The following is an 18,685-nucleotide window of genomic DNA, read 5'->3' as shown; positions in this document are numbered from 1 at the left end:
ACACTGCTCCTACTCGTGTAAAAGTGTCATGATGGCAGTGCCTGTGATAACAGTAAGAAGTCATTTAAATCTAACTTGAAAGCCCATCTTTTTACCCTTGTTTTTAGTTCAGTCTGACAGTCATCTTGTTTTTCTTTTTTTTCTGTTTTGTCTGAATCATATTAGTTGTTTTGATCTCTGTTTATTTACCTATTTTAACTTATGTGTTTATTGATAATTCCTATCCCTGAGTCTGAATTTTCTTTTAACTCCTGTTATATTCTCTGTCTTTCTATGCTGTAGCCACGTTGTACCCTGATTTTTTTTTTTTTAAATGTTATTTCACCTTTGTCTGTAAAGCCACTTTGGGTCAACATATGTTGTTTTTAAATGCTATATAAATAAACGGACTGACTTAACAACTTTTTACTGACATACAATTGGATAATCAAATGACACCGGCTGAACTGGTACATACATATCTTGAATAGAATAGAATAGAATAGAATAGAATAGAATAGAATAGAATCGAATAGAATAGAATAGATAGAATAAAGTTTATTGTCCCTCATGAGAAATTTGCTTTGGACAACAGTTGTTACATGTTCCTGCATGACTGGACACAAACAACAGTGACAAAGACAACAAAAAACACTCAGTCTGTTGTCAAATGTAATAATGTATTAAAAAATGGCTATGTATTTTACAATAAAAATTAACAGTTTTTTACCCATTGAAAAATTTCAAAGGGAGACTGCATATTGATAACACATTGTGCGCCAATAGATTATAGCTAAAGCTAATTTCCATATTTAGTTCTTAACATAAAGCAACATAGCTCACATAAAACGGTACAATCCAGTGTACTCTTTCAACAGATAAGTAAAACATGTTATACATTATACTACAGTGTACACACACACACATATTTTCAAAGTGCCAGATGAGCTTATGTCAGATTATGGAAGTAGGTTTGATTGTCCAGTAACTATAATTTTAGATGTTTTGTGAATGAGCTGAGTGTGGCCAGGTCACGTGTAACAGTTGGTATGTGTTCCAAGTGTGAGAGGCATGGTATGAAAACAAGGCGCTTCTTCCAGATGGAACCATACAGTCACTTCATACTATAAATAATCATGTTATCATTAACCAGAATACTGTTAATATGATCTACACTGCAGAAAAGCTTGGGGATATAATAAGCAGTCATTTCTCTTGCAAACCTGGGGGACAACACTTTTATTTTTTGCCACACAACTAATAAGTTTCTAGATGGTTAAAATGTCTGTCTGTTGTGATCCTGACCATCAAACTGTCAGCTACTGTATGGTGTTGTGTCCTTCTCTATGTGGGAACTGGAAAAGCTTCAGAAATATGAATTCACCAAATATGCTATTTCCTCATGAAGACAAGTTATAGTGGAATTATTTTCCTCTCAGTTCATCCTTCACTGTAGTGTAAATTTGTATTCTTTCTCATGTGTCACATTAGGTAATGCATGCACGCACAGGATAGGCTTCGTTTGAAGACAATGTCCCCACAGATTTGTATTAGCATATGGTGGGTGAGATGGGATTGGGGTGCAGCGGCATAAATACGAGATCAAAGAAGCATATTTGGTAAAATCTGAGACACATGGCGCTGAGCATCTCATCTTTACTGTGCAAGAACAAAGAGTAAACAAGGTTAAAAAAAAAACAAAAAAATGAACATTCACATGACTTCTTGTAATCACTGCTTTAAGTGTTTCTGCTGCCACTTAATAGCACCTTATTTCTTACTATCACTTTATAACCCCCCAATTAAAACCACAAACAACCTTTTGGGCTAAATCAATGAGCGAGATAGTGAACGCAGCATTTTTCATCGAAATTTTGTCTCAGCTTGAAGGTCTCTCTCTTCCTTTCTTTTCAGGTTTAATTTTAAAATGGAAAAAGGCTATTATCTTACATTTTTACAGTACTGCACTTTTTTTTTTTTTTTTTTTTTTTTTAACAGTAAATGTATTTTATGCTTGTATTCAATTCGGGACACATATCGAAACTCTGTAGACAGTGGTTTACCCTTTGCTGCTGTCCACTACACAGGTATGTCTCATTAGATAGAAACAGTGCAAAGTTGTGTCAACTGATCAGTGATCTTGCAGCCCAATTAGAAGTTTAGAAGAAGGCAGCAAGTCTAGACCAATGCTGACCCCTGAGGGGGAGAAAACAGGAAGCAGAAAGAGGAGTGGTTTTTACCTTTCAAAGTGTGCTAGAGCAACTAAGACATTACTTACTCCCACTGATTGGTCAGGAGCTATCACCAAGACAACCAGGTAAAACAGTGAAATTACATAGCTTTCACTGGTTGTCTTTTCAAAGCATCTCAGGAGGTGATAGGTAGAGAGATACAAAGTAATGGAAAGAGTGAGACAGGACCCCTATGGAGCCTTTGATATGGTAGGACTAAAGGTATTTTGTGTCTTTCTTTGCCTTTCTTCTTCCTAAATGTCTCCCTGGGTGGATTGTGGAATCCTGCAGCCAGAACTAAAAGTAGACCAAAAGAAAGGCCCCACTTATCCACACAAGAGGTAAAGCTAAGTGGGTAGTTAAACTCACCATACTGAGGGCACTTTTCAATCAAGAAAAGAAACTTTGTGGAGTAAAGACTGACATTACACACTCACAGATACACACAAGTACCCATACCTTATTCAACATAGTGTTCATCATACCACAAGGTTCACTACCTGTATAAGCAACAGTATAGTATTTCCCAGAGCAGGATAGCATTATACCAAGGCTCTGCATGACCTGAACTGGCCTGACCCTCTGCCACCCAAGCAGGGGCGAACTGGGGCAAAAAAGCAGCCCAGGAATTTGTACCTGACCGGCCCACTCTCCAGGGGCTGTGGATGGAATGGTAGTGGTCAGCTGAAAAAAAATATCAAGTCCCATAAAACATTGATATTATTTAAGTTTGCGTAACACAAATCCGCCCACAACAAAATAATTACAGTGTATGTTTGACAGACAAACCCTGGGCTATACACGTGTAATTCTAATAGATGTTAATAGAATACCAAGTTCCTCCAAAAGCAATAATATTTTACCAAAACACTTAATTATGTCTCTAGAAAACCCTTGCATATATGCATGTACGCATTATTGAAGGGATAATGACACATCCTTGCACCCAATGTCTTGATTACAACAAATGTTTAATATTTGTAATGTTAGTATTTACAAGATGAATAAGTCACACAATAATAAATTAAAAAAATAATACTCTACTGCCCCTTTAAAGAGCAGGCAGAATAAAGGTAAATCAGAGCTGGTTGAATGAAACAACCCACAATGCCAGACGGAAGTGTCATAAAGCTGAGCGCAAGTGGAAGAAGGGTAAACTTGAAGTGTCTTTTCAAATGTTGAGGGACTGTTGGCGTGGTTACCAATCCTATGTGAAGGAGGCTAAAAGAAAATATTTCTGTAATATTTTTTTCAAACTGTCACAGACCTCATGTGTTGTTTAAAGTAATCATCTCTGCTCTGAATGCACCACAGACTGTGGGAATTGAACCCTCCCCTTCTGTGTGAGAACTTTCTGCAATTCTTCACTGCTAAAGTCACTTCTACCAGAGCACTTATTTTACCTCCTGCTTATGACCACTCAGTGTATGTCCCTTGTTCAGCTGTTTTTGACTCATTTGAGCCTGTGAACTTGCCTTTTGTACAGGAGACTGTGGAGCATTTAAAGCCATCAGGAACGCTCAATGATCCTGTTCCTCCTCAACTTTTTAAGGAGGTTTCCTGCACTGTTGGGCCATATTTACACAACATCATTAACAGCAGTCTGTCCTTAGGAGTGGTTCCTGTACATTTTAAACATGCAGTTGTAAAGGCACTGATTAAAAAACCTGGACTTTCCAAAATCTTAGAAAAGGTGGTTTCAGCTCATGGACTTTTTAAATGGACAAAATGTTCTTGAAATTTTCCAGTCTGGTTTTAAAACCTTGCACAGCACAGAATCTGCACTTTTAAGAGTTTTTAACAACATCTTTTAGCTACTGACTCTGGTCACTGTAATCCTTGCGCTTTTAGACTTAACTGCTGCTTTTGATACAGTGGACCATGACATCCTAGTTGCTTGTTTGGAGCAGTGGGTGGGCATCAGGGGCTTGGCGCTGGGATGGTTCAGGTCCTACATGTCTCATCAGACATTCTGTGTCAGCCTTGGAGACTCTGTGTCCTCCACTACTCCTCTATCACATGGGGTCCCACAGGGTTCGGTGCTGGGCCCTCTTTTATTTTCTTTATATCTTCTCCCACTTGGTTCCATTCTCAGGAAGCATGGCATTTTATTTCATTGTTATGCTGATGACAGCCAGATCTATGTCCCCCTTAAAAAGACTGACTCATTCTCCCATAAGCCACTGTTAAACTGTTTGGAAGAGGTCAAGGCCTGGATGGCTCTAAACTTTTTAAACTTTAATGGAAAAAGACAGAAGTGATAGTCTTTGGGGGCACTTCTGTAACCCCCCTCCCCCCACTTTATCTGGGTGTCTTGGCACAGTACACCAAGCCCATCTGGGGGTAAAAGTGGATGCAAATCTTAGGTTTGACAGCCAGATTAAAGCTGTGGTGAAATCTAGTTTCTTTCAGTTAAGGCAGCTGGCAAAAATAAAACCTTTTCTCAAGAGACAGCACTTTGAAACAGTAATCCACGCCTTTGTGACCACTCGACTGGATTACTGCAATGCACTTTATATGGGGTTAGTGGGTCCTCCATCACGCATCTTCAACTCGTTCAGAACACAGCTGCACGTCTTTTAACTGGCACAAGAAAATTTGAGCATATTTCACCGATTTTAGCTTCACTCCACTGGCTTCCCATCCATTTTAGAATTCATTTTAAAATTTGATGGAGCAATAGAACGGAGCAAAACCATTTAGACCTTTGCACACCCAGCCGGTCAGCTGACCAGCTGCTGCTGGGGGTTCCAAAAAGGAGACTGAAGCTCAGAGGGGACCGAGTGTTTTCTGCCGCTGCACATTAGACAGTCTAATTTTAAAAACTCCTCTTAAAACCCACGTCTTCTTTTTGGCTTTTTCACACTGCATAGGATGTTGATTTTATGTGCATGGAAATTTTATCTGAGGTGGACAGTCTATTTATTTATTTATTTACTTATTTATTAGGTTCATTGTATTTTTATCTCAGTATGTTATCTTTTTATTATGTTTTATTGCATTTATTTTACTGTGCAGTACTTTGGAAACCTATGTGTTTGTTTAAATTTGTGCTCTATAAAGAAAAATGGATTGGATACACATAATAATAATAATAATATATACTAATAATAATAATAATAATAATATAATAATAATAATATATAATAATAATAACAATAATAATAATAATAACAATAATTCTGAGCATACCATCAGACAATGAGACCATGGCTCTCGGTTGTGATTGGCAGCCCAAGTACACGTGAAATGGTGAAAGGGTTGTGACACACCTATGTGGACCAAAGGTATCTGGCCTGTCACTTGTGAAACTAGCCTATTAAACACTGGAAACCATATTAAAGGCCGTCTGCTGGCCCAATTGTGCCAGTACTCACCCTGTTGTGGGCCGCTGGCCACAACCTTGTGCATCTAGGTATTGGCAAGAGCAGTTTTTTTTTTTTTTTTCCTCACTGGCCGCACCGGCCCACTGACCCAGTGGCCCACCAAGAAAACTCCCGATGGCCAGTCCACCCCTGCACCCACGCCTCTGTAAGCAGAAAGACTTAAAAACTCAAGAAGATGGTTAATGGAGGGAAATGTCAGATGGGAACAATTTCTTGCAGTTCCAACTGACATTTTTACTACCTGTGGCCCTGACACAGATTTTTCTGGCTCCTTTTAGCTGCATTAAAAACACTTTTTCCTTTTCTGTTCTGTTTTTTACTTTGGCTTTCTCTTACGTTAAGTCGACGTTAAGTCGAGCTGGGAGACTTCACCTCATCCTTCTAACATCCATCTGCACTTCATCGTATGTCCTCAAACTGTGCCATGAACCAGTGTTGGGAATAACAGTATTAAAAATAGCAGCATTACTAATGCTGTTATTGTTTTCCTGTAATGGGAAATCTAAGAAATTACTATTTGAAATGTTACAACACCATCACCGTACTGGCAGTGAACTGTGGCATGTTACTATGCACTGATATCTATCAGCTGTTATCCGTCCTGGTTCACTCAGCCGTTGTGGACGTTCATGGATGAGATGAGTCTTTTCAACGGCTCTTTTAAGTGTACGATAAAAACCGAGTCATTGCGACCCATTCGTTTACGAGTCGTTCTTATATTCAAATTGTCCACACTGCCTTCATGCTTCAACTGTGTGCCACATGAGTCTGAGTCGTCCACGCTGCCTTCTGTGTAACAGGTCAAGTACAGAGGCTGAACCCAAATGCAAGACCAGTAGACTGACGTTAAGTTGAGTGTGTTTATTAACACAATCACAAAGGTTAAAGCACAACACAGAGTAATTAATAAATCTGTGAAGACGCTGAGTTCAGGACTAGACTTCTGGGCCGTGAGCGGGGTCAGCAGGCGGCCAGCGTGGCCGAGCCGGAGAAAACCCTACGGCAACCCGACTAGGAAGAAACAGAGGGATGTCAGAATACAGTCCAGGTCATACATGGGTAGGCAACACAGAAGGCAAACGGGACATGAGGAGCAGGCTTAACTCACGGTCAGTAATCCAGGCGATTGGGTCGAACACACAGGTAACGTTGGAGGCTGAGGTAACACAGGGGTAAGGCAGACTCGGTAGTCGGGAAAATGAACCAGGTCACAACAGACGAGCAGGCAGAACAGGAACAGGCAGAATCGGTGGTTCGGTAGACAAAACGGGGTGGGGGTACTGACAAGTCTCCATGGCTCCTGAGTCCCGCCCCAAGACAGCTTTTATTACCCATAAAGGCTTATATCAGTTCAAGGTCATGCCTTTTGGCCTTTCAAATGCACCGGCCACCTTTCAAAGACTCATGAATACAGTGCTGGCAGGCCGATTTATGACTGTTGTGTTGTTTACCTGGACAACATTGTTGTTGCCTCACCAACCTTTGAGCAACATTTGAAAGACATCAGGAAGGTGCTCGCTCGCTTGTCAGATGCAGGACTCTCCCTCAAACTGGAAAAGTGCCACTTCTGTCAACCCATCTCTGCGCTACCTGGGATACGTGGTTACTCCTGAGGGTCTGAGCCCAGATGAGAGCAAACTCACTGCACTTCCCCCCGCCGTCTTCTGTCAAGCAGGTTAAGCAGGTTCTTAGGAATGACAGGGTATTACAGATGTTTGTGTCTGGATACTCTAAGATCACGGAGCCCCTCATCTCTCTTACCAGAGAAGGTACCCCCTTCGTTTGGACTGATGACTGTCAAAAGGCTCTGGACCTCCTAAAGTCAAGTATGTGCTCTGCCCTGATCTTGGTTCTTCTGACTTTGAGAGAGTTTTCTATCCACACTGAGGCATGTGATATTGGCCTGGAAGCAGCATTAGTTCAGTGTGACAGTGAAGGCAGGGAGAGAGCTGTCGCATATGCGAGCCGCACTCTGCACAAGTCGGAACCAACCTACATGACATCTGAAAAGGAGTGCTTGGGAGTGATTTGGGCACTCAAACACTTCCACCCTTACTTTGAAGGCTCTCACGTCAAGGTTGTTCCTGACCACAACAGCTTGAGGTGGCTGATGTCATGTCCATCCCCTGCTGGCCAGCTGGCCCATTGGTGTCTCAGATTACAGGACTTTGATTTTGAGATCATACACAAACCAGGTGTTGGTAACTCTGTTCTGGATGCACTGTCTCGCAACCCAACTTCATCAGATGAACCTTGTGGATCTGCTTCCATCTCATGCCACTGTTGGTTCTCTCAATATTCGTCGCCAGCCCCTTTTGATCTTGGATGACAAGGAACAGTTGCGCTCCCTACAGGATGCGGATGAAGTTATCTGCGCTCTGTGCAAACAGCTGGAAAATGATTAATGTATGGACTCCTCTGGTTTCTGTCTTTACAACAACCTGGCCCACTTCAGAGATCCAAAATCTTCTTGTTGCCTTCACACATACAATGATCTTCGCTTTTATGTCCCTTCCTCATTTCGCAACACTCTCCTGCAATACTTTCATGACCACCTGACAGCAGGGCACTTGGGGGTTGCTAAGGACACTTGGCCGTCTGCAGAAGAGAGTTTATTGGCCAGGAATGAGGGGGGAGGTGAAGAAGTATGTTCTCTCCCGTGTGACATGCAGCTGACAAAACCTACCAATCTCAAACCTGCTGGTTACATGCAGCCAGTCATTGCCTCCTACCCCTGGGAGTTTGTGGGTGTAGACTTTGTTGGCCCCCTGCCGAGATCAACACGCGGGAATGAATACATCCTCGTTTTTATTGACTATTTTACAAAGTGGGTGGAGATCTGCCCTGTCTGTGAAGCTACGGCTGCGGTAGCTGCAAGGAAGTTTGTCTCTGAAGTCTTTGCATGGTGCCTCGAAGTACCTGGTATCTCATAGGATGTGCAGTTTGTCAGTGACTTCTGTGAGGCAGTTCTGGCATCGTTGGGTTCTGTCCATTGGCTGACCACTGCTTGTCATCCCCAGTCGAACTTGACCGAAAGGGTCAACCGCACAATTAAAACTGCCATCAGGGCTTACATGGGATCCAAGCATCGAGAGTGGGATCTCTATCTGCCGCATATCTCCTTTGCCCTTCAGACAGCCCCCCATCAGAGCACTGGAGAGTCCCCTGCTTATCTTCTTTATGGCAGAGACCTCAACACTCCTTTGGATTTGTGGATTCAGCCAGATGCTGTTTGTGCTCCAGAGTCTATGGACAACTACAAGTCTGAGTTGACCTCTACATTAAAGGTTGCCTATGACCATGTGTGGGAAGCCATGGCCTCAAGTCATGAGACTCAGAAAAAAGCACTATGACAAGAAACGTCACCATGCCGCATTCAAGGTCGGTGACCTTGTGAGGCTAAAGTCTCATCCGAGATCTAGCGCAGCTGCTGTCTTTGCTGCTAAGCTGGCGCCATTGTTCAAGGGCCCGTATAGGGTTGTTCAAGTGTTGTCGGATTTGGACTATCGACTGGTGGACGTCTTTTCAGAGGAAGATGTCGGTGGTGCATCACGTCAGCAACTTGCTTCCGTTCAAAACGTGGGACAATGGTGCTGAAGCTCCACACACTATCCCATACTGTGTGACGGATGTTGACCCAACCACCACTGAGCCAGGGGAGGCTGAAGATTGGAGGAGTATGGGTTTGATTTCCCTCTTCAGTGACCCTGATAATTCCCTTGGGGATTCAGTGACTTTGCCTTTTGAACATTCACACCCAGTACCTCACTCTCCACACCCCACGCTACTTCCTTTGCCCTAGACACAAGCCTTACGTCGTTTAGAGTTGGTGGGTCTTTAGCTAGACCTACTCTTTTGTTAGCCAAGGGCCTCAGGGTCTTGTTTTTCTATTTGTTCAGAGAAAAAAAAAGCAAAAAAACAAACAAAAAAAGTTGGTATATGATAACGTACCAGGGTATTCTGATTCCTGAGGGTTGTGTGTTGCCTATTGTTTAATCGTGGGTTTTTGTGATGTTCATTTGTTATTCATGTTGCTCTCTGTGAGAAGAAAAAAAAAAAAAGGATAGACTGTCTATGCATAGTAACCCTGTAGGATGTGATAGCATTTGATGTACATGTCATTTTCTTGTTAATCTGATACTTGCCTACAGTGTGACAGAGGAAATGGACATTTTCATTTTGTGGTCTCATGTTTCGGATGGGGGGGGGGTATGTAATGATCGCCTTTCTCTGTAATGTCTCTTTAAGAGCTCTTGGTTTCTATGATGACACTACGCAAACATGAGGGCATAACCTGTACAGTTCGAGGTCAGACCAGAGTTACTGTCGTTACTTTTTGCTGCTATTCATTAGTTTGGACTCTTAATACATTTTTTTCATATTTTTTCCTCCGCAAAACTGTGCTTGTGCGACATGTGAAGAATGTCTGAGCTTCCCTGCAACATCAAATGTGCAGTGTGATGGTAAAGAGCTGTTTCCAGTCTTGTTTCTAACTTTTCTGACCTGTGGAGGCCTCCCTGGCCGCTACACTTCACCTGAACGACTAATGACATATCCGAGTTTGGGTTGTCCCAGCACACCACAGTCACTTGAACGCAGCTACATGCGCAGCTAATTTAGGGAGGAGTTATCAGTGAGTCCAACTGACTGGACTGAAGAATTTTACCGCTGGATCAGAGAGGAGCAACTGAAAAAAGGGGAGATGTGGGATTAACTGGAGGAGCATCTTGTTCCTATAAATGCAGATATGCATTTATGTGCTCGAAAAGCTGGGCCCTGGTGGACCCCAGCCCCACCACAGTCATGGTATGAAGTACCTGTCTGCTGTTCTACTCTATGCAACTGGCCCGTGAAACGCTCAAAAATCAGTTTCCTTTTACATATTTGAAGGTTTTCAAAAAAAGTAACGCAATAATACTTTCCCTGGTAACTAATACATTTATGAAGGTTTAATTCTGTGGACTAATTCAATTACTTTTTTGGGAAAGTAACTAGTAACTGTAACTCATTACTTTTAAAAGTAATTTGCCCAACACTGGACATAAATCTGTGATACGAGGTGTCAGGTGATTGGTGTCACAAATCCAAAACTGAACTAATACTTAATCTTAGTCACTTTCAGTAAGGTCATACTGCTCTAACAACAAAGATCAATGTGCTTAATGGTAATGTAGCTATACAATGTAATAGTTAAGACAGACAGTTCTTCCACAATCCCATACTATGTGCTACACACACAAAGTCTATGCTAACATTTCAGCGTACCTGAACACTGCTCAGGGTGTAATATTTTCTGTTACTTCTTGAAAGGTCCCTTGGCAGATGGGGATGCATACCTTGGTAAACAGCTCATCTCGCCTCTACCAGGATGCATGTAATCGTGCTGATTATATCAGCATGCCTGTGATATCACAGACTGAACCGGCCAAGTGGTAAACTAAAAAATTAAGCCAATGAAAAAGTGTCAGAATCTACAGTACCTTGAATGTCCACTGGGGGCTGGATCCAAAGCGTCAATCCCTGTAGATTCCCAGATTAAAATGTCCAACTTTACAGCTGGACTAAATATGTTCACAGCCTAGTGCCAAAAACAGAAAAACGGGTGTGTCTATAGTGTACCCCTATGCTCCACTCCCCCCTCACAACTCTACAGGAGGTGAGTTAAAATGTAACTTACCTCATTTCAATTATTCAAACAAAACATTCTGCATATTTAAGGAGTGGCTGTTGTGATTGACAGCAGCCACTTCCATGTGTTTGTGCTTTTCTAATGTTCAAATGGCTGCAAAGTTGAACATGCAGATGTATATGTTTATTGAATAAAACTTTTGTCTTCCACCATGACTGGCAGCTCTGCTGTTGTTGTGTTTAAGCAGTTACACTAATGGGATGATTACAGTATTCTATCATGAATTCTACTGGTGCTTACCAAGATAAACAGTTGTAATTTAACTTTATTAGCTGATGTTAGCATTAATTCATACTGAATTATTCTTGGTAATTCTAGGTTCAACTGGACTGGTTTTGCTCTTCCCACTCAGCTACACTCATGCCTTCATGGACATTGTCATCGGATGTCATTGCACACATTTTTTTAGTGTCTTCATAGCTACCTAATTTAGTTTTGAATCAGCAAAAGATATCCACTTGGCTTTGTGTGACATAGATGGTGAACGGTTGAATGATTCTGGCAATCGCTTCAAAATCATTGCTGCTAACAGTCTGTCTCTTAATTTTTCATCAGCATTTCTCAAAGCTTTGATAATTGTCTCTGCACCAGTAACGTACTCAGTCACACTCTCACTGCTTGACTTTTGAAGCAAAGTCTGTATACAGCCCAATTACACAAGGCTTACTTTTGCCTGCATAATAGTCTCTCAGAATGTTCAGTGCTTTCCATCCATCATCTGCTGCCTCTCCCATACCAGCAACAAGCTTTTATCATCCAGAAACTGAATTAGCTCTGCATATGCCTCGGCATTTGTCTCCTTGTCTTCTATGTCCATTTCCTCATCTCAGCTCATTTAAAATGGCGTCTTAAGCTCTTGCAACTGAAGATGGCCCAGAAACCCACAATCATAGTTCTTCTCATTTCCATCAAAAGTAGCCATGACCACCGGCTACTTGACTCTGTTGACCAGTCCGCTTCAAAGGTGCTAGCGTAGTATGCTAACTCTCACCCGCCATGCGATTTGTTGCAACTTTTCCCTCAGTGATAAAGTGCTGCGTGACTCTGGGTAATTGTGGGCCCGTAACCTGTTAGTAGAGTGGATATCATCCTAATTTGCGTGTAACACCCAGTACTAGACCGATATAAAAGAGAATGAACAAAATGGGACATCAGACCTCTTGACTGGAACACTCCATCAAGGGAAGAAAACTCTTTATCAACTAAACAAACAAAGAAACACATCATATGGAATCATGGTATCTTTTTGGGGGGCATCACTGAGTACCTGCACAAACCCACAATTTTACCTAGTAACAGGATAAGGCTCTGTACCACAATTGAGAGCATATTTTAAACTGGGTTAACATTAACCCAGTTTTTTTGATTTTTAGAATATTCACTAGTAAAAAAAAATCTCTATTAAGCTTTAAATCTTTTTATTTTTGTTGTCATGATTTTTTTAAAGAAAGCAATGGGCAATGCAATGATTTAGCAATGATTTATTACAGTCTAAATACCAATTAGTGGACCGTTTTATGTACATAAATTGGAGTCTTGGAGCCACAGGTGCTTCTGAGAAATTTCTATCCCTTCCAGATCCCCATCATCATTATTTTATTTATCATAGCATCAGCCTGATCTCTCTCATCAACTTTTCTATCTTATCTTGTTCACAGTAAACAGTCTCACCTGACTTTTCTTTTATTCTCATTCTCTTTTATCGTATTCATTTATTCACTCTGATCCATCTTCCCTGGCAGGCTTCGATGAGCTCAGCTGGGACAGAGCAGCAGCCATTTTCTCCAACGAGCCATTGCCATGCCAACAGTGAGTTAATTTAGCCTGTCTTCATGGATGCTGCCGATAGTGCTCCACCTGGACCAGTCCACTTTGTGTGTGTGTGTGTGTGTGTGTGTGTGTGTGTTTGTGTGTGTATGCAGGCATCTTCGTGAATTATTAAATCCTGCAAGATCCTGATTGTAATTTGACAAATATTAACATCTGCTCATAAACAAGAGGCCAGGTCACAACACCTCACTACACACTTCGTTATCTCTGGTGGAGGTTTATGTGCATACGAGAGACCTAATATTTAGATTAGAAATTATGAGGAAGACACAGGGGCCAATCTGTGTGGGGAGATGTGATTATACGGTGAGATATGAATTCAGTGCATCCATCCCTTACATCAGTAGATGAACTGCTGTGCGGATGCTGCAAACCGCTTCCACATTGTGTTTTTGCTTCTTGGTTTTATTGTTTCACTTTTTTTTTCTCCCCTTTAGCCATACAAGAATTGGAAATTATGAAAAGAGCATTATTTTGTTCTACACAATTGGCTTTAAACAATAAATCAATATACCAGCTACCTTTGGTGCGACCCTCTGGTTTTCAAGAGGACATGGAGTGTGTTTAATGATGCAGTCTGATGTGATGCATATACATAACAGTACATCCATCAAGTAGAACTAGGTGGGAGGTGCCAAGTTTTTAAAGATTTATTTTTGGGTTTTGTGCCTTATTTTATAAATTAAGTAGAGCTACACAGGGGTATGAGGAGAGAGCATGGGAATGGCACTGGCACTCTTGACTGCCCCCTTCTTTACGTAGGAAAAATAAAATTAAAAAAAAAAAAAAAGTTTCAGGCAGTAATGCAACTTGATCACATTTAGTATCGACAAATGGATTAAAACTTTCATCATTTTTAATATATTTACTGTGTTACTGGGGGTGATGCTACATATTAAAACATTGTTTCTGAGAATTGGAGTTATATTGGATATGATGATACACATGAGTGCTGGTGATAATACATATCAAAATCAACAAATATATAAAAATCTGCATTTTATATGGGAAATAGATGAATTCACCACTTTTGTTTAATGACATTTTCAAACCTTCCTACTTTAATGATCAGACAGAGTAAATAACTATGGGCTCTGCCAAATGTTCACCTTTTTTTTTTTTTTTTCTTCACTAAAACTGGTTAGTTTTAAGAGACTTAAGAACATCAGTTCCTGGTGGGAAAGGGCTGTGTGACAGTGAAAAAAGCAGTGAAAAATGTTTAACTATAAGGGTACGCTAAAATGGATAATAATTTAAATACTAATAATTATGTCACAGTTGGTAAAATTAGTGCAAACACACAAAGAACCTTTCAGAGCTTCATATGGTTTTGTGTAAGTGTCTCAAGCTTCTTTGTCACAGATATGCTGGAACTACTCCTGTCACATATTCAGATACTGATCTTCACAACATGTTGTAATTTTCCAAATTATGGAATTGGTGGTGTCTACCCTCTGGTCTTAAGATTTAATTAGATTTCCTTGTTATTTAAATGTATTGTGTAATTATCACTAAAAAAAAGTAGATGATGAACCTCAGTTGGGTATACAATGTCTAATACGAATGATGTGTTGTATTTGGCACAACAAAATTCTTGAAACCTTCACTTTCAGACATTTCATCTCTTGTGGCCTCAGCCTTAAAATAGAGTCTGCTAATGATGGCTATGTTGTGGGCCTGCAGGCAGCCCATGGAGCAGGTTCAAGCAGTCAGTTAGTGTACAGACTGTGTGTGTGCGTGTGTGTTCATGAATGTGTGTTTATCTGGGTGTGCAGGTGTTCTTACGTATGTCTGGTACACCTATTTTGTATCCTGTCATCCCTCTCCTAAACCACCTACGAGCTTCCCTAAAGGGTGGCGAGTTAAACACACAGCAAGTAACACATTGTAGCAGCGAGTGCACAGACACACTGAAGACTTTCTCCAAAGGACCAAACGGTTTACTCTCAAATCCTTTATCTTTGTGTGTATATTTGTGTACACAGAGACATGTGTGTGATCTCTACTGTATAACAGTAGCTAACAGCCAACCGCCAACCCTCCCCACTGTTTACACTATGTTGTTAGAAACATAAGCCGAACTATGACGAACTGTTTTTGAAGGCCCAACAGAGATCCAGTTAAGGAATATTTCTGTTGCTCCCTCTGTCCGCTTCTCCCTGTTTTGAACCCTGTCTGCTGTATCCAGCCCAGATTGCACCTGCAGATGTGGACTCTTGTGATTTCTTGCATTCTCTAACAGAGGGAAACAAAACTCAGTAATGGCAAGAAACTTCTTTGTCTTGTACACCACAGAGTCTAAAACAAGCCCCATATAAAGTGAACAACAGTTGCTTCCTTGTTTGTTCTGTGAAACCTTAGAGACTGTTTTCTTCTTCACTCACTGTTATTCTCATTCACGCATGTTGTCAAAAATGATTCCAAAACTTTTCTTCACACTGTATAAGCATTAATTTCCGCTGATATCGACATGTTGACACTTGCCAGACAGTGCGCATTTTCAGGGATCATTAATCTTGCTTGTGTACGCAGACAAACACACTCACACGGAACATGTATAATATAGAGTATAGGCTCAGATTTGGACCCTAAAGGAATACTCTGAAGGCAAGATGAAGAATGGCTAAAACTGGCTTAAATTTCATAATAGGCAAAACGTCAGAAGTGGTAAACAGATCGTAGTGTGAGGCAGCCAGGCAACTAATCACACAGAGATGGTCAAAGCAGTCAAAAGCCAACTAAAGCAGGAACAAAGCACTTCAGGTTGGTGCAACACAGATGATCCCTTGCCAAGCCTACAGTTGATGAAACTATGTTGAATAGGGATGATAAGATTCACTGAAGATGTAAGTGTCCCAGTTGAAAATGTGGCATTGGACTGTTGATTACACTGAGGTGCATCTTTTGTAGCATCTTTGCATTGGTAAAGATTCATTAATTTATTGTTTATAGATATGTTACTTAAGGCCCTGTACTAGGGTGAATCATTTGTGATCAGCACTTACAGTACATCAGTACTGTGTAAACTGTTTCTCCAGTACATCTGCCATCTCTGCTGCTGGTAGTGAAACAGCTCTTGCCAAGTGTCTTGACCACATTGTGTAAGAAAGCAAAGTTGTAGCCACTACTGAGGCAGAGGTGTGTTGTAAATGTCTAATTCAACTTAGAAGGGCAAAGAATAAATGGGTTTAGCCAAAGCCCAAGTCTGTTTTTTTTTTTTTTTTCTCTTTTTACTGTAAAACATGTTTTGTTAAATATGAATTATATTGTATTTGGCAGTTGCCAAAAGTGACCACACCATTTGCACTTTAGGAAGTCAATATATTAAAATATACACAACCAAATCAAAAAACATTTTACATGAACAATATTTTGTTTCATCTTTAGCTTTGATTCCAGGATACATCTGTGAGGGCATCAGTTATGCTTAACAATGCTAATGTAATGTCACAAAACATGTCATTTATTTTCACTCAGAGTTGCATTAATTTTGTTCAAGATCTTACATAGATGATGGATGAGTCAGATCACTGTGTAAAGTCTTCTCCATCACATCCCAAAGATCCTCAATGGGGTTAAGGTCTGGACTCTGTGGTGGTCAGTCCACTGTGGAAAATAATACCTCGTGCTCCTGAAACACTTTTTCGCAATTTGAGCCTGTTGAATCCTACCATTGTCATGTTGGAATATGTTTTGTGTCATCAGGGAAGAATAACTGCACTGAGGTTCAGACCTCGTCATTGAGGTATATTCAGGTATTTAGCCGACCCTCATGTTACGGACACATAACGTTGCTGAACATAGACCTGAGCGACTGATGCAGCCCCAGATCACAACAACTGCTCCTGTGTAGGCACAAGGTATGATGGGTAATCACTTCATCTCCCTCTCTTCTCACTCTGATGTGCCCATCTTTCTTTAAGAGGGTCTATCAAAACTCATTAGACCACACAGGTCTGTAAAATCATAACTTGTAAAATAATGAGGGAAGAGATGTCAGAAAAAAAAAATGCTGATTTGATGGCAGCATGTTATACACAGATGCTGCTTTTGCACCTTTAAGTGATAAGAGTCTGGGTGAGCTTTTTTTTCCACATAAACCTACCATCTGTTTTTCCCAAAAAAAAAAGCTGAAACATGGATTCGTCTGACCACAGCCACAGTCAGACGGTCGTAGCCTTTGGGCACAGAATTGATGTACTTCTTTCATCAAGAGTTATACAGTTTCTGTATGCAGGGGTGGACTGCGTTAAGTGACAATGTTTTTTTAAAGTCCTCTTGTGTCTACTCTGTGTTCATCACAGTGACATGATGGTTTCACACTCAATGCTGCCAAAGGCCTCAAGGTCATGCACATTCGACATTCACATTCAACAGTGGTTTCCACAGTTCCTTTACACATTGAGAGAGCCTCCCAGATCTTTTCACAATATCATGCCCTGAATACGTAGAAAGACTACAATTCTTTGTGCCATCTTTGCTTGCAAAGTAAAAAAAAAAAAAAAAAAAAAAAAGTCTAATTTTCCTGACATCTCAGTGTAAAACATGAAATCCACGAAATATGTGCAGGTGCTGAGAAGCCAAAATGCTCTAGGCAGATATTTGGGTTGTCCATGGCAAAACTACAGTGTGAAGATTGACTACACTAAGCACATCCTGGATACTTGTTGTTAATTGCTTAATTCAGGATTTACCAGGGAACAACCCAAGGAAAAACAACTACTTCATTAACCAAGTTGTGCTGCAATCAAGCCTTCTTCTCGTGGACAGACACTGCTAACCACTGCACTGCCATACCACCCAGTTTAATTGAATTTATTAAGAAATGTAGCTAACCCTCTGTTTCATTAGCATCATATTAGACTCTTTACATGACTACTGAATAATTCTGATCCTGTATTTCACCTCAAGTACTATAAATTAATCAAGAATACATTTTATTTTAAATTATGACAGTGACAGAATAATATTCTTGTACATCTGCAGAATGCCATGCCTTTTAAAATAACTTTTTTGCATCTACCTTGATATGAATAATTTGGAAGAACTGTTGTTAGCTTGCTAAGTTCAGTTAGCTGCTGTTAGTTCATTAGCTAATGATAGCTAGTTGATTGTTTATACAAATATGAAAATGTATTTAATTAAAAAATGTATCACATTTTGGAAAATACTATTTATTATAATCACCATGTTTAAATCCCAGAAAGTTTTAAACCCAATCATGATTCTCTTGTTTGTTCCCCATTCACCTGAAAACTGTAAAGTCTGAGAGTGTTAAATTTTCAGTCTTTTATTCATGCCTGTTTGAAGATTTTTTTAATGTGTTGCAGGCAAAATCTAAATGTATGTATTTACAGATATTATTGGAGAGTTATTATCCTCAACTTTTTACCACTTCAACAGATCCTTGTTTCTCTCTTTCAGCATGTCTGTGCTTTCGTCCGACCTCTCTGTCCCCACGTTCCCCTTTGACTCACCTGTCTGCTCTGCCATTATTCCTGTCAGCGTTCCCCCAATAACTGCATGGATCAGGGGGGACAGCAGCTGTCACATGTAATTGAAAAGAGAGT

Source organism: Sphaeramia orbicularis, chromosome 1 (genome assembly GCF_902148855.1).
Source record: "Sphaeramia orbicularis chromosome 1, fSphaOr1.1, whole genome shotgun sequence".
NCBI classification, from domain to species: domain Eukaryota; kingdom Metazoa; phylum Chordata; class Actinopteri; order Kurtiformes; family Apogonidae; genus Sphaeramia; species Sphaeramia orbicularis.
Note: the sequence above shows the minus strand (reverse complement) of the source record.